This window comes from Macaca fascicularis, chromosome 14 (genome assembly GCF_037993035.2).
Source record: "Macaca fascicularis isolate 582-1 chromosome 14, T2T-MFA8v1.1".
In the NCBI taxonomy this organism is placed as follows: Eukaryota; Metazoa; Chordata; class Mammalia; order Primates; family Cercopithecidae; genus Macaca; species Macaca fascicularis.
The window spans coordinates 83565627-83583141 of NC_088388.1; the positions used below are offsets into that span (position 1 = coordinate 83565627).

Consider the following 17515-nt stretch of genomic DNA (forward strand, 5'->3'; position numbering starts at 1 on the left):
GACATGGCACCCTCCCCTCCTCCTGCTCACCAAATGTCAAATGCCAGTGTGTACTATCTCCTTTCTGTACATTGTTAGTGCCTTTTCTCTATGAAGCAGCAGCACACTTTTTTTTTCTACACAGTTTCAGGAGTGGTGACATGTAGATATAAAAAGCTGCCAAATTCTAGTTATAGCTAATAGTATAGATCTGGAACGACAGAGTAAGTGGTGTGGATATGAGATGGATAGAAAGTTTGATTTTCAAACATGCTCATAACTTTAGGGAACAGACAGAAAACAAGCATGAAAGACATGGCAAACCATGGCTGAGTTTTTAAAATGGGAACATTTGGGGTTTACTAATAACTACCTTCACTTACTGCATACTCTTTATGTATCAGGCACAACTCTGGATAGCTCTTTTGCTTCTTGTCAGTTTGATTAGGTACTTACAACAACTCTTTGAGGTAAATACTTCCATTCTCATTTTGCATGGAGAGAACTGAGACTCTGAGGCATTAAGTGGATTCTAGATTTAAATCTACATATTTTAAAATCTGATGTCTTCTTGAAGTGTAGGTTCAAGCTACTACAACATCACTTTTGCTGCATTCCATTGGCCAAAGCAAGTCATTAGCCAGGCCATTTTCTAGAGATAGATAATAGATACCACCTCTTAATAGAAAGTACTATAAAGAATTGTAATCATTTTTGTAATCTACTACATTAGATTTTAAAATATCCTACTTTAAGCCACATACATTTATGATAGTGTTTCTCAAATACCACCATTCAGGTAAAGAACTAAATGCTATTGGAAATACAAGCATTCTCTTGGAATAGGAAAAATATATTTAAAATAAAAGCAAATATTAAATTTCTATTAAATCAGAGGAAAACCAGATGTCATGGGGAGGAAAAGCTGCCCATGACTCTGGGTGTTGTTATGACACTGCCCATTTCTCCTAATAGTAAAAATGTTCATCCATAACAATCATTCATCTTCATGCTCCAGACTGGCAAACTCTGAGTCAGGCACAAAACTTATGAATAACTGAGAAGAACTATGAAGACTTCTCAAAGACAGCTGTGTTGAGAGATTCATAGAATATGTTAGCCTGAAAGGTACTTAACTATTCAACCAACTCCTTTATTTCACAGAAAGGAAGTGAGGACTAGGGAGGGGCAAAACTTGTTCAGAATCACACAGCAAGTCAGGAGTGAGAGAACTGAGACTCCAGATGTCTTATATTTCCATTCATCTTTCTTCCATGACTCAGTGTTCCCACTCCCCTGGGTGGTTGATTGGGTGAAACAGTGTCTGACAGAGACACAAACAGAATGGGATTCTCAGGAAAAGGCAGGTATCATTCCCCAAACTGCTTTTCCTCAGCAAAGAGAAGAGGAAGGTCTCTATAATCGTACTGTTACATAGTTTATATCTTGAAAATAATGTTACAGGGCCTGTATTATTCCCCTAAACTAATATTTCTCTTAAGCAGAGAAAAAAAAAAAAACCCTAAACTTCTTAAACAGTAATGCTAAACCAACACATTCTTCCTTTTTGAACAAGACTTAAGCTATACTTGTTCTAAATTTCACTATTTGGGATCTTGATACCAATTATACTTTTATATTTTATAGAAAATTAAAGAACCAAGCTAAAGCTCCTTAAAATCCTTGCCTGCACTTTGGATGTTGTCTATAATGATCTTAGACATATGTTAACACTCATAAATCCGTCTAGAAGAAAATTCAGGTTAGCACATACTTTACTATGCCTGCTATCACAGTGAAAGATGCAGAGGTCCATAGCATTCCACATTTTCTGCCCGTTGGTCATCACTTCAGTGTGCTCTTGGCATCTCAATTATGGAATATCCTACCATTCTTTCTTGAAAGGTGCTCTTGCTTCTTTGTTGCCTATCTCAGTGACTGGAACGACCATCTCCCCACTTGCCCAAGCCAGAGACCTGGGCATTATCTGACTTTTCCCATTGTTTGTTTTTCCACCCTTAACCAGCATCTACCCAGTCAACTAATTGCAAGTTTATCCAACTACACTCTGTCAATTTGTTTTTGAGAACTCCTATGATTGGCTGCCCTGCTCTAAGCTGGGTTCCTTTAAAATCCATTTTCTCTCACTGCCACTAAAATTATCTAATTGAGCTAACCAGATCTTATCACTGGCTTTGTAAACACCTTCAGTGTCCCATACATTCAGGATAAAAATCTGAGCTCCTTAGCAGTCCTTACAAGCCTCTCTGAGATCCTACCCCTCTCCACATTTCTAGCTTAATCTTCTGTAACTCTCCATTTTACTAATATTAAATTACTTATACTTCCTTCTGATTGTGCATGCCTCCCCCACACCCCCCATGGAGCACTCACACATTCTCCTCCCCTCCCTCAACTGTTCTTTTCTTAGTTACCTCCTATTTATCAAACTTAGTTCCAACATGGATTCTTCCAGGCAGCTTGGTATTATCCTTCCATTCCCAGACTGGGTAAAGCGGAATGATTCCTCCCAATTGATTCTGTACAACATTCCCTCATAGTACTTTTCATGTTAAATATATCTTTAAAAATTTTTGTGGGTACATAGTATATATATTTATGGGGTACACGAGATATTTTTGATACAGGCATGCAATGCATAATAATCACATCATAGTAAATGGGGTATCTAACATCTCAAGTATTTATCCTTTATGTTACAAACAATCCAATTGTACTATTTTTGTCATTTTAAAGTGTACAATTGAATTATTATTGAATATAGTAACTTTGTTGTCCTATACTACATATTCATCAGTGTTTATGTGCCTCTCTCTCACAAACTGTAGGCTTATTGAGACTTGAGATTATTTCTGCCAATCCACATCTAGTATAGTATTTCTCAACTCTAGCTAAACAGTGGAATCACTGGGAAATTTAAAAAAATATATATCCCAATGCTCAAGCTTCACTCTAACCTATTTAGAATCTCAGAGGCAGAGCAAGACACACTCCTTGCCTAAGACTTTGAACCTGGCTGTTTCCTCTTCCTGAAAAGCTCTTTTCCATGTGGCTCACTCCCCTTGCTTTAAGTCTTTGTTTCAGATGTCTCTTTTTCAAAGAGGTCTACTCTAGTCACTCTATTTAAACTTATTAACACCTTTCCTGTAAGCTTTCCAATCCTTTAATTAACAGCATATATCATTCGGCCATATAATACAATTCAGTTTTTCAATATGGTTATCGTTTACTGTCTGCCTTCCCAAATGCAGAAATAATCTATTTTGTTTACTAATATGGCATTAATACCTGCCACATAATAGGTGTTTATCTATCTTTCTACCTATCTATATCTATTTTTCTATCTTTCTCTAAAAAGAATGAATGAATTATATTTATAATCTGTTTTTAGCAGAAGCAGATGTTTATGAAGTCCTGAAAGCCTGCAGAAGTGAAGCTGATTAATTATGCTTCTAGGAATCAGAAAATGCTTCACTGAGGAGATGATGATCAAGCTGAGCCTTGAAGGATTTTCTAGACAGAGAAAGAGGGTAAGTTATTGAAAGAAAGTGTCTAGGTAAGCACCAAACTCAGAGTGCAACACATTGAAGTCACTTAATAAGGTCCTGTTAACATGAAAAGACAATTCAGGCAGAGGGAACAGCAAGTGCACAAAAATGAAAAAAGGCATAAACTCTTTGGGATGGGTGAGGTATGTCAGTAATGAGGATAAAGATTGAATTGATAATTTTTGGCTAAATTAGATAATTTATTTATTAGATCATTTATTTCTGCAAATGACACAAATAATCTACATGGATTTTTAGTATCTTAATTCTTGTAGATTTCTCTACAATATTAAAAACTGTTAGAGCTGCTTACTATCATTGATATACTTATGACTCATATCTTCTTATTAGTTTTCGTATATACTTTGTGATATGGTTTGGCTGTGTCCCCATCCAAATCTCAACTTTAATTTTATCTCCCAGAATTCCTGTGTGTTTTGGGAGGGACCCAGGCAGAAGTAATTGAATCATGGTGGCCGGTCTTTCCCATGCTATTCTGTGATAGTGAATAAGTCTCAAGAAATCTGATGGGTTTATCAGGGGTTTTGGCTTTTGCTTCTTTCTCATTTTTCTCTTGCTACTGACATGTAAAAAGTGCCTTTCACCTCCCATCATGACTCTGAGGACTTCCCAACCATGTGGAATGGTATGTCCAATTAAACCTCTTTTTGTTCCCAGTTTGGGGTATGTCTTTATCAGAAGTATGAAAATGAACTAATATGGTAAATTGGTAACAGAAGTGGGATGTTGCTGAAAATATACCCAAAAATGTGTAAGCGACTTTGGAACTGAGTAACAGGCAGAGGTTAGAACACTTTGGAGGGCTCAGAAGAAGATAGGAAAATGCGGTAAAGAACTTCCTAGAGACTTGTTAAATGGCTTTGCCCAAAATGCTGATAGATATATAGACAATACGGTCCAGGCTGAGGAGGTCTCAATGGAGACGAGGAACTTGTTTGGAACTGGAGTAAAGGTAACTGCTGTTATGTTTTAGCAGAGACTGGCAGCATTTTGCTTCTGCCCTAGAGATCTGTGGAACTTTGAACTTGAGAGTGATGATTTAGGATATCTGACAGAAAAAAAATTTAAGCAGCAAAGCATTCAAAAGGTGACTTGGGTGCTGTTAAAAGCATTCCATGTGAAACGGAGCATAAAAGTTCAGAAAATTTGCAGCCTGATGATACAGTAGAAAACAAAAATCATTTTTTTTTTTGAGGAAAAATTCAAGCTGGCTGCAGAAATTTGCATAACTATTCAGGAGCCAAATGTTAATCCCCAAGACCACAGGGAAAATATCCCCAGGCCATGTCAGAGACCTTCACAGCAGCCCCTCCCATTACAGGCCCAGAGGTCCAGGAGGAAAAAGTGGTTTTGTGGGCCAGGCCCAGGGTCCCCGTGCTGTGTGCAGCCTAGGGACTTGGTGCCCTGTGTCCCATCCACTCCAGCTGTGGTTGAAAGGGACCAATGTAGAACACAGGCTGTGTCTTCAGAGGGTGGAAGCCCCAACTCTTGGCGACTTCCATGTGATGTTGAGCCTGTGGGTGCACAGATGTCAAGAATTGAAGTTTCAGAACCTCTACCTAGATTTCAGAAGATGTATGGAAATGCCTGGATGCCCAGGCAAAAATTTGCTGCATGGGTGGGGTCCTCAGAGAACCTCTGCCAGGGTGATATGAAAGGGAAATGTGGGGTCAGAGCCCCCATACAAAGTCCCTACTGGGGCACTGCCTAGTATAGCTGTGAAAAGAGGGCCACCATCCTCCAGACCCCAGAATGGAAGATCCATCGACAGCTTGCACTGTGTACCTGAAAAAGCCTCAGACACTCAATGCCAGCTGTGAAAGCAGCCAGGATGGAGGATGTATCCCACAAAGCCACAGAGGTGGAGCTTCCCAAGACCATGGGAACCCACCTCTTGCGTCAGTGTGACCTGAATGTGAGACCTGGAGTCAAAGGAGACTTTGGAGTTTTAAAGTTTGACTGCCCTACTGGATTTTGGACTTGCATGGGCCCTGTAATCCCTTTGTTTTAGCCAATTTATCCCATTTGGAATGGCTGTATTTACCCAATACCTGTACTGCCATTGTATCTAGGAAGTAACTAGCTTGCTTTTGACTTTACAGGCTCATAGGCAGAAGGGACTTGCCTTGTTTCACATGAGATTTTGCACTGTGGACTTTTGGGTTAATGCTGAAATTAGTTAAGATTTTGGGGGACTGCTGGGAAGGCATGACTGGTTTTGGAATGTGAGGACATGAGATTTGGAGGGGCCAAGGGTGGAATGACATGGCTTGGCTGTGACCCCACCCAAATCTCAACTTGAATTATATCTCCCAGAATTCCCACATGTTGTGGGAGGGACCCAGAGGGAGATAATGGAATCATGGGGGCTGGTCTTTCCTTTGCTATTCTTATGATAGTGAATAAGTCTCAAGAGATCTGATGGGTTTATCAGGGATTTCCACTTTTGCTTCTTTCCCATTTTTCTCTTGCCACTGCCATTTAAGAAGTGCCTTTCACCTCTTGCCATGATTCTGAGGCATCCTCAGCCATTTGGAACTATAAGTCCGATTAAACCTCTTTTTGTTCAAAGTTTTGGGTATATCTTTATCAGCAGTGTGAAAATGAAGTAATACACCTTGCATTATTAGTGTGTGTGTGTGTGTGTGTGTCTTTCTTTTCTACACAACTAATCCTAACCTTTGGTAGTATAAAATGGGTCCCATGATTTTTCTTTTGTAAAAATATAGTTTTTTCAATAAGACCTTAACCAACTGCACTTTTATTTAAAACTCAGTAATACACAGTGCCAAAAGTTTATGGCTTCCTGTGAGAAGCAGTATAAAAACTACTGTGGTTTTTGCTGAAGAAGAAAGAAAAACTTTCAATAGTTCCATTGCTAAACTGTAATGAAAGATTAGTAGTAATTGATAATGCATTGAAAAGAGGGGAGGGAGAACATTCCAAGAATAGAATATATGTGCAAGGGCCCAGAAGCATGAGAAAGAATGACCAGTGTGAAGATGTTAAGTATATGTTGCTATAATATGATAAAAATATGGGGAGATTGGCAAGGTGAATCTGTGGGATATGGATAAGTTGCTTAAGTGATAAAGGTTATGATATGCTGTGGAGTTTGGACTATATCATAAAGTATTGGGCAGCCATAAACTAGGAAAGTATTCAGGAAGTAGGTAGAAGAACAGACCAGTTAAGTGATTCCTATAAGAATAATTTAGGCAAGGGATGATAAAGGGCTAAATTAAAGCAATGTTAATGCAGACAGAGAATAACAGATGGAGGCATAGTTGACAGTACTTGGTGGCTGGTAGAATGTGGGGGCTGATGGAGAATGAGATGTCTGGGATAAATCCCAAATTTCTGGTTTGAGCAGCTGAGTGCCTGGAAGGTGCCACTCACCATGAAAGTGAGTATAAAAGAAGGAGGGAAAAGATGATGAACAAGTTTTGTGCATGTGAAGTTTGAGATCCTGTAGAATATGTCTTGTTGGCAGACTTCTAGAACTCAGGGGAGGAACTGGGCTACTGATTTAAATGAGGAAATAGTATGAGAACCTTCAATCCTCAGAAATCGATTAAAGTGTGTGTTTCCAAATGTAATATACCAAGGGTTTGCAGTAATAGGCTGTGGGTTTCATCAAGCCTCAGACATTTTCCTGGATCATACATAATGCTTAATATATGGAGAAAAAATGTGTATTAAAACAAATATAAATAATCTAAGGTCTGGACTGTAAAATTTGCATGGATTTTTAAGATAAACCCAGTCTCCAAACAAATTGCTAACTCTTTCACTTGTACTTACAGTCTTAATCTCACACTACATTACCTCTTACAGAACTCTTGAAACATGTGTTCGCCCTCCTCTGTCTTTGGTCCTCTGGTGGAAACATTTAAACAAGACTATATTAAAGCAGTTCACAGGCTCTGTGTGATTTGGGTCCCAGTGAGCATCCCATTCAAGAGGTCAACCTATAAGGATTCAACACACCTTCTAGCTGCGAGTAAAAGGCAGCAAGCTGCTGCTATATTCTCATTCAGCTCTGTCTCCTCATATTTTGAAAGACTGAAAGAATCCCCATTGAAACACTAAAATGTGGAAAGGAACAGCAAGCTATTTGGACATTATAGTTCCTTTGGCATGAATATAGTATTTGGGTTTCAATTTCATCCTTACTCTATGCAAGATAAATCATTCACTTCAATTCACTTTAGGAGTTGCCTGCTAAGGGGTCAGATGCTTCTTTTATATTCAGTTGTTACCTGCTGTCTGCAAAATACATATGATAAAGTATAAAAATTCCTTTTACCATCAGGTAGCCTAAATGTAAAGAATACTCAGAATACTGTTCAACTAATAGAGTTTCAGTAGTAGAGAGGGTATTTTCAGAAGTGCTAACACCAGTTAATGAAAGATCTTCTCTTTGAGAGAAGCATGAAAAAGCCATTCTGTCTTTACACAAAATGACTCCAGTATTTGTGGTTAAACAGCTGCTCTCCTTTTTTTTTTTTTTTTTATGGTGGAACTCATTATTTTATTTCCTTTTACAAATATTTGATGAATTGAAGAACCACGTTAGCAAACAATAATTATGAGAAGTTCAGTAGTCTTTTTTCAGTTTGGAACTTTCCTTTATTGGCCTATGATATAAATTATGACATGAATACAAAAGACATTCCATCTTTGGAAGTCTGGTGGAGTCAGTTTTTCTCTCTCTGATTTTCCTCATTCCAGCCAGGTCTTTCTTAATAAATGAAAATCTCATCACCATATACCATATTTATTTCCTCTATAAACCATTCTTGTGATTATTCCTCCAGCATTAGGACTATACATATACATTTTCCTTTTCCCTAAAGGAACATGGAAAGAGGGTAAGAGTCATTTTAAAGAAATTATTGGGCACAAACTATGGGGCAACTCTGCTAAGCTATTACTGAAATTTAATTTAACTTTAAAAATATGATAGACATTACTATTCCAACTTTATAATGTCTCTCATGCAAAATCTATGCTGAATTTCAAGAAAAATCTCAGTATTAATTATTTTTAAAAGTTAATTTAACATCCGTAATTCCAGCACTTTGGGAGGCCGAGGTGGGTGGATCACAAGGTCAAGAGATCAAGGCCATCCTGGCCAACATAGTAAAACTCCATCTCTACTAAAAATACACAAATTTAGCCGGGTATGCTGGCATGCAAATGTAGTCCTAGCTACTCAGGAAGCTGAAGCAGGAGAATCGCTTGAACCCGGGAGGCAGAGGTTGCAGTAAGCCGAGATTGCACCACTGCACTCTAGCCAGGTGACACAGTCAGACTTGGTCTCAAAAAAGAAGAAGAAGAAGAAAGAAAAGAAAAAAAGCTAATCTAGCCATCTTTTAAGGGAAGACTGTTTTAAAAATATCAACATTGATTTAGTGCTCATATTCACAAAGAAATTAGAACTCTCAGTTAAAGTAACTGGAATCTAATAGAAAGTGGCAGGACTATGAATTAAACTCAGGCCTGTCAGATAAGAAAGAAAGGCTAGCAAGATAAAGTTAGGTGAGACGAACTATAGCTTTGAATTCTATCTGAGAAGTTGAATTTTATTGAATAAATACTTGAAAACCAGGATAAGTTCTTGAGTAGAAATGCAAGGTAATGAAAATTATACTTTAGAAAGATTCATTAAGTTTATCAGGGACTTGAATTGCAGGGATAAAAATTATACTAATCTTGAAGGTGGTAAATAAGTACATATTTTTTAACTTAAAATATATATGTATTTTACTACTAAAAAGTCCTAACTACTACAGCGTTAGGACTATATATATATTTTTAGGGAAAACTCTTTTAACTTAAAATACATATATATTATATATGTATGTATATGTATATATGTATTTTAAGTTAAAATACATATATATAATATATGCATACATATACATATGAATACATACATATGTAATATATACATACAAATACATACATATATACACAATACATCTATACATGTATTTTAAGTTAAAAGAGACAATGTTTTCCAAAATAATAATAATACTATAATTAAGGAAGTATAACCATAATTACATGGTGGCAATAAATTATGGGCCAGTTACAGATATAACATTGTGTTTATTCATATATATTAACATCTATAGCTCTAGCTATATGTCTAGCAATGAATCACAGCAGCAAAGAACTGAGGGGTAACTTTACAACCTTCCTACTATAGAAAAGGCTATTTCATAAATTATGAGACTAGATGTCCTGTTCAAATAAGGTCAAGATGAACAAAAAGAGGCTTGAATGGGAATGGCAGAAAGTCGGATTTAAATTCAACACAATCTTATCCTTGCGGGTTAGTACAGGTGTTGCAGTAAGTAGTTCAGCTAAGGGTCAGGTGTCTTCCTGATTCTCTTTCATCTTTCCTAAAGGAGCTGCCTAATATCAGATGCTGTCAAGAGTAAGAAATGTCAATTTCATGGTTTTGCTTATGCTTGACCCAATAAAAGAAAGTAATGAGAACTTCAAGCTTCCTTTTGAGGTCTGTTCTAACCTGATGATTTTGTCATTTTTATGATTCATTTCATCATTGAAATACTCAGAGTGGTGGCAGATCCTATCAATGACAGTTCAGTGGTCCCAGATCTTTCAATTCCAACTAAAATAAGATTGTTCTTAAGTGTATCTGAAAGCAGCATGGCCGATCTGCTTCACGTGGCAGCATATGAATATAAGCATTTGGTTCTAATTCCACCCACCACTGCTCCCTCTCCTTGTTGCTTTTAAAAGCAACTGCTATCACAGACGCAGAAGATATGTCACTATGAACAAATGCTTTGTTTGAAAGAGCTGCATTTCATGTCTGTCATCTCCTTACAGTAAAACTCAAGTCCACTTTCAGGCAACTCCAGTGAAATGAAAAGACAAATTCTTACAAGGTCCATTTTTGTTTTAAGGGTTAAGTCGAACAGAAAAACTTTCTACCTTAACATACCCTAATGTTATGTTTTTTGACTATAAGTTTGATGTATGCAAAAGAATACATGCAATGTAAGGGAAAGTCTTGAAGCACAGTAATGAAATTAGTATCAACTTTAAAATCTGAATGATAAATATTCTTGTATGGGTTCTGCTTCATTCTTGTATCTCTGTATCTCTTATGATTTAACAATTCTCCTAAATTTCTTAGCACTCCTTTATTCATTGTATGGTTTTAGTATACATATACAAATCCACCCCAAAATATTAATATATTGTTCAAATGTGCTTGTTTTTGACCTTCATAAAAATGTTATCATACTATATATCATTTTCCTTGACTTGCTCAACATTATGATTCCATTCGATTTTATGTTTCAAAGATTCATTCATGTTTATTTTTAATGCTATATATTATTCTATTATGTGAATATTCCATAAATTATATTTTATTCTCTTGTTGATATAAATTTGTATTGTGTTCACATCATGTTTTACTTTTTTCTTTTAAAAACAAAGCTACTATGGGCAATGGACATTTACAATAATTTTTCTATGGTATATATATCTAGGAGTAAAACTGCTAAGTCATAATGTTCAGCTTTATAAAATAATGTCAATTCGTTTTCTAAAATGGTTACACCCAGCAGTAGTATAAAATAAACAACCCCAATAGCATTTTACAGTATCAGGCTTCCTAATTTCATACCTTTGTAATTGAGTATAAAATGATATCGGGCTTAAATTGGATTCCTTTCTTATATGTGAGGGCTGGCATTTTGTTATACTATGTATGTATTCACTATTTGTTTACCTTTTCTTTTGAAATGTGTGATGATGTCTGCTGACCATTTTTCTGTTGTATTATTTATATTTATTTTTATTGACCTACAAGAGTTCTTCATATATTCATAGCTCAATATAATCTCAAATATCTTGAATCAAGTGATCCTCCAGTCTCAGGCTCCCAAGTAACTGGGACTACAGGTTGGTGTCACCAGGCCTGGCTAATTTTTTTTTTTTTTTTTTTTTTTGCACAGCTGGGTACCTGCTATGTTGCTCAAACTAGTCTCAAACTCCTGGCCTCAAGCAATCTTCCTGCCTTGGCCTCCGCTGGGATTACAAGCCTGAGCCACTGTACCTAGCCCAGCATTCCTTTAATGTAATTGAGTTCAACATCTTTCAATTATGGGTTCATGATTTTTTTAAGATACACTTCCTAATGACAGGGTCATAATATTATGCTATGTATTTTTAAAAATGTTTAATATTTTGCCTTTTTTATTTATGTATTTAATCAAAAGTTTGTTCATTTTTATGTATGTGAGATAGGAATTTGATTTTTCATATTATATATAATTGTCCCAGAACTATTTAATTAACTCATTAAATCCTCATATATGAGGTAGGTACTATTAGGATTACTTTTTTAATAATAAGGTAATTGAGGCATGAATAGGTTAGTAAATTGGCTCTAGAACTGGTGAACTTAACTTCTGTTTCAAGGTCCTTTTGTTTGTTTAGTCGATATGCTTATCTAATCCTGAAACCGCCTGTCATCAGAATTGTTTTAGTATAATTGATGTCTGCTAGGCCAGGTACCCCCACCTGACTCTTCTTCTTGGGATTATCATGGGTATTCCTTACCCTTTGTGCTTTTCATGTACATTTTCATCAGGTTGTCCAGCTCCTCAAAAAGTCCTGTTAAGATTTTTGCAGGAATTGCATTGAATCTAAAGATCAATTTGGAAGGAATATCTTTATTCTATTGAATATTTATATCCATGACCATAGCACACCATTGTATTTAAGTCTTCTTTGGTAAATTTCAATAAATGTTTATACATCCTTTTTTGCATATATTTAGTTTGACTAACTCCTATGTAATTTATTTTGTTGCTGTTGTTTTATTTGTATTTTACATGGAGATGGTCCTCCATACAATTAGAAATAGCAGTGCATTGTTTAAATCTTCTGCAACATTAGTAATTTTTTATCTCTTGACATTAAAAAGTATCTTATAAGCGTGACGCTGTGGGCTTACACCTGTAATCCTAACACTTTGGGAGGCAGAGGTGAGTGAATCACTTGAGGCCAAGAGTTTGAGACCAGCCGGGCAACATGGTGAAACCCTGTCTCTACTAAAAATATAAAAACTAGCCGGGCATGATGGTGCATGCCTGTAATCCCAGCTACTTGGGTGGCTGAGGCAGCAGAATCACTTGAACCTGGGAGGTAGAGGTTGCAGTGAGCCAAGATCGTGCCACTGCACTACAGCCTGCGTGACAGAGTGAGACTCTGATTAAAAAAAAATGTATTTTGTAACTAATCGTTCATTGTGATGGTAGATTTATTACTTTCTCTATGTGTGCTGTTTATATACACTAAGGATATTTTATTGTGTGCATAAATTTATAATGTATATTTATGAAGTAAGCATGTTATCATTATATCATGATCTTTAACTCTAATAGTGTATTTTGTCTTGAAGTAGATTTTGCCTGAGATTTATAAGCTACCTCAGCTTTATTTTATTAGCATTTGCCTAGTACATTTTGTTCCATTTGTTAACTTTCAAACTTTTTGAGTCTTTATATTTTAGGCTCATGTATCATTGCTTCTCAGCCGTTTGGCTAAGATCAAGTGTAGGCTTGTGTCTCATCCAATGGCATATTAGGTGGATTTTAAAAATCATTTAAATGTCAATTTTTGTCTTTTAACTGGTAAATTTAATCTATTTATATTTGTATGAGTATTTTTGTATTTGAAATTATTTTTCTTTTTTTTGTTTTTGTCATATAATTTTGCTTCATATTCTTTATTGCCTTTTTTGATTAAAATTTTTTATATATTTACATTTTATTCCTCTACTAATTTGACATTTATACAGTATTCCTAATATTTCAATGGTTACTTCTTAAATTTTGTCATACATTCATATTTTAATAAAATGTAAGGTTTATTACTATCTTAATTAATGCCTTGCCATCCCCATCCTCCAAAAAAGTACAAAGACTTGAAATCTGATTACTCCTATGATAATACAGTAATCTTATATTTAGTTTCCCACCTTGATGGGTTTTCAAAGCTTATCAGTAAAGTCAGAAAACTCAATCGCTCTTTTGCAGACACTTGAATCATTTTCTTCCAGGGAACTTTAACCTCCTAATATCTCATTGTTCACTGCTCCCTGGTCTAGTTCAGGTCACTGTTTTTATGGCAGAGTGTAAGAAGTACATATCCAGGTGACAACTTTTTGTCTGTGCAATTTGAGAGGACAAATCCCTTTCAGCTATTGTGATTAGAAAGTAGCAGAAGGAACTTAAGTTACAGAGTCAGAAAATCCCAAATTTATTTTCTTTGGCTTATGTGTTCTGGCTTTAACTGAGAAAGGATCTGAGTCTTTCTGCCACTGATTATGTTCAATTCTTTCCCTTGTAGGTATTCTCTGGGAGAATTTCTGACGAAAAGAAGGTACCCAAGATTTCTCTCATTCCATTATTATAGCTGATATCTCTGTTACACATTCCCATGACCCCTGAGCCAACATTTATAGGAACATACCACTTCATATATCCTCTAGAAGTCACATTATATCAAACATTTAACAATGTATAAGTCATGAAGTTTGAAAACTGACAAGAAAGTTAGTAAATTTTATTTATTTATTATCATTTTTTACTATTAAAACAGTAAATCAAGCTTCATGATATATGCAGCCTACCATATAAATGTTTTTCTGTCATGACTTTAATTTTTTTCTCATGAACGTTTATTTTCACAAACAAAATAATATATTTATTCTTGACAAGATTTAGATGTGTTTTTCTGGTTTTTAAAAATGCAGTTCTGGCATTTAAAGGTCCCCAGTGCATCTGATAGCAGACTTGCTCCAAGTTCCCAACATCACTGAGTGGGCAGGTTTATTCCTCTGTCAGATTCACTCCTGCAGGGATCAGCAAAATACTCCTAAAATTTGGCTTTCACTCCTATGAATCTAAAAAACTCCAAGAAAACCTTGCTCATTATATTACACGGTCTTTGCTATTTAACTCTGTTCTTACTTCCTATTATGATAGCATCACTCCTCTGCTTAACAAGCCCAAACGTTTTAGGATGACCTATATAGCTATGTGCTTTGTGAATGCCATGACCCCAGCATCATTCCTCTTCATTCCTCCCACACACACTGTTCCAGGATCACCAAATTTATTGACATTCCCTAAATATTCCTCACTATTCCTCTCCCTTCAACTAACATTTACTGATCACCTACTATGTGCCAAACACTGGCGATACAGAGAATAAGAAGATGCAGTTTCACTCCTCAATCCATGCTGTCTCTCGTGTTTAGAATAACCCTCTAGCAACTCCTACTAATCTTCCAAAACCTACTCACACATCATCTTCTTTTTAGCCCCACCCCCAACCACCTCATTTGCACAATGAATCATCATTCTTTTGTATTCTTAGTGTTTCTATAATGGTGGCAAGATAATTAGAATTTGGGTTTACATTATTAAATTTTTTCTTACTCACCAATTCCAAACAGGTAGCTATGATTTATCCCTTGCCTCTGGATTCTGACAAGGCTCAGGGTACACTCAACTTAAGTTTACAGACTCTGAAGCCCTTTTGTCAGAGGCACTGGAACCAGAGCAACCCCATTTTGTATATGGGCTGGGTAAAATGAGGCTAAGACCTGCTGGGCTGCATTCCCAGTAAGTTAAATCATTCTAAGTCACAGGATATGATAGGAGATTGGCACAAGATACAGGTCATAAAGATTTTGCTGATAAGACAGGTTGCAAACCAAGATGGTAACCTTTGTCTAGCATATTAAAAAATAAAAAATAAAATAAAACAATGAGCAACCAGCAGCCTTTGGGGCTGCTTTATCTATGAAGCAGCCATTCTTTTATTCCTTTACTTTCTTAATAAACTTGCTTTCACTTTACTCTATAGACTCGCCCTGAATTCTTTCTTGCCTGAGATCCAAGAACCCTCTCTTGGGGTCTGGATCGGGACCCCTTTCTGGCGACCACAGAAGGGACAATAGTGAGGAAACCCCCAACCCAAAGACTAACTTCTGGTAAGTGGTAGGGTCTGGTAACACTTTCAAAGTAGTATTCTAGGTATCCTGACTTTGGAGAGGGAGTGGAGAGGTTGTGGCTGATGGGTAGAAGGTAAAGTAGAAAGAGATAGTGTCTGTAGGATGCTGGAAAGTGAGTAGCGGAGACTGTAGGAGCTTGAGATGAAAATAAAGGTCTGTGGGTCTACAGGGATAGCAAATTTGGAGAAATATTTGGGAATTGCCTGTGGAGAAGTCGAAACCTAGAGAATGGGATTCTCAGCTTCGCTAATGATTTCTACACCTTAAGTGTATCAGAAAAGCAAGAAGGCATGAGACCATGGAGTTTTAAACAATGTACTTCTGTCTCCATGAACATCAGCGTATGGTATTGATCAGTCAGTCACTCTAGAAGCTCAGTCCTGTGAAAAGTCAGTACTGTGAAAAATGCTCACAACTTTTCACAGTACTAGGGGTGGGAGGAGGAGAACAAATCCCTTATAACTAGAAGTCTAGATTTCTAGAGAATATTGAGAGTTAAACATAAAAAATGAAATTAAAAAAAGATGTGATACTTAATGCAAACCTAATCTTTTGTCTTGAGAGTCTTATCAATTATACATTCTTCTATTAAAACATGCATCAATATATTCTATAATTATATATTTACCTGTCCCTCTGTTTGCCAGAAGTTTTGAGAACAGGGGTCAAGTCTTAATCATCTCTGTCACCTCAGGCTATGGCACAAGATTTTTCATACTGGAAGAGCCCAATGGGTATTAGACAATTGTCCCAAATGACCAAATATACATGGAAATAAATTACCAAGATGGAATTTATTTTAAAACTCATTTCTTACAATACATATCACTGGAGGTATTTCCTCATACTTCCATACACATGTGCAAGGCAAATGTTGCAGTCTTTTCTAACTGGAGTGTACCACCTACGTTTAATATTTGTATAGAGTCAAAGTTCTACTAAGCATGGATATGTGCTTTGGAAATGTTCACCTTTAAATATTATCTGAGAAAACAGGAAATAACATGACATGTCAACTTGTATAATCAGTCAATGTCCTCCCATGTTGGAAAGGCAATGGTAAGCATCTAGGTTTGCATTTACACTTGCTGTCACACATAACAATCACTGCAGGGCAAATAGTAATTAGTGTGTAAAGAACAGTGTCCATTTGGGATCAGCTCCTGAATTACCATTTAAATGTGGTAATGGCAGAAAACTTGCCACAATTATTGCCGCCCAGCAAGCCCCAAGAGATCCCATTCTTCTCCAAAATATTCGGACACTTAGCACATTTCTTTCTTAGTGTTCTTAAACTGTTGGTTATGCTTGACACATTTTTCCTCCCAAGTAAATAAGCTCTGAGATTAGGAGACATAACTTTAGCTTTTAAAATTCCTGACAGTGCCTTTATGCTTTGTAATAGAATAGGCAGGCACTCAATAAACACACAATTATTAATTAATCTGACAGTATCTAGAGTAACAAAATTGTAAATGACATTTTGTAAATATTAACTTTCTATCTTCGGGGGTGAGAGATAATGGCTTGTAGGGGGAAAATAGAAAATAAAGATCTAATTCCAAACACTGTGATTTAAGTCACTGATAAAGTGCTATACTCTAACATATGAAGGTGTTCCTTACCTTCATATTGCTGTTGCATTTACTCAATAGATGCTGTATCTCTCTCTACCCAACGGATGCGCTGGACTATATAGCTATGAATAATGCAGAAGTTCACCTCTCATAGATTACGCAAACTTTTGAAAGAGGTTATTGATATACCAATTAACCAAACAATAACAGAAATTTAAAGCCAATGATGGGTGATGGGGCACATCTATGAGATCTGGACCTGTTCCTAAGAGGTGCAAATTGGGAAGAAA

The 17515-nt window shown here is 36.3% G+C and overlaps 1 protein-coding gene and 1 pseudogene across 25 annotated transcripts in view; one reads left to right on the top strand and one right to left on the bottom strand.

Annotated features, from left to right (window-relative positions):
* Positions 1 to 17515, bottom strand: part of DLG2 (discs large MAGUK scaffold protein 2) — a 2233585-nt gene that overhangs the window by 1128109 nt on the left and 1087961 nt on the right. The gene's annotated exons all lie outside the window — the stretch shown is intronic.
* The window catches only part of LOC135967185 (large ribosomal subunit protein uL6 pseudogene), a 56867-nt pseudogene continuing 49192 nt past the window's right edge, over positions 9841 to 17515 (top strand).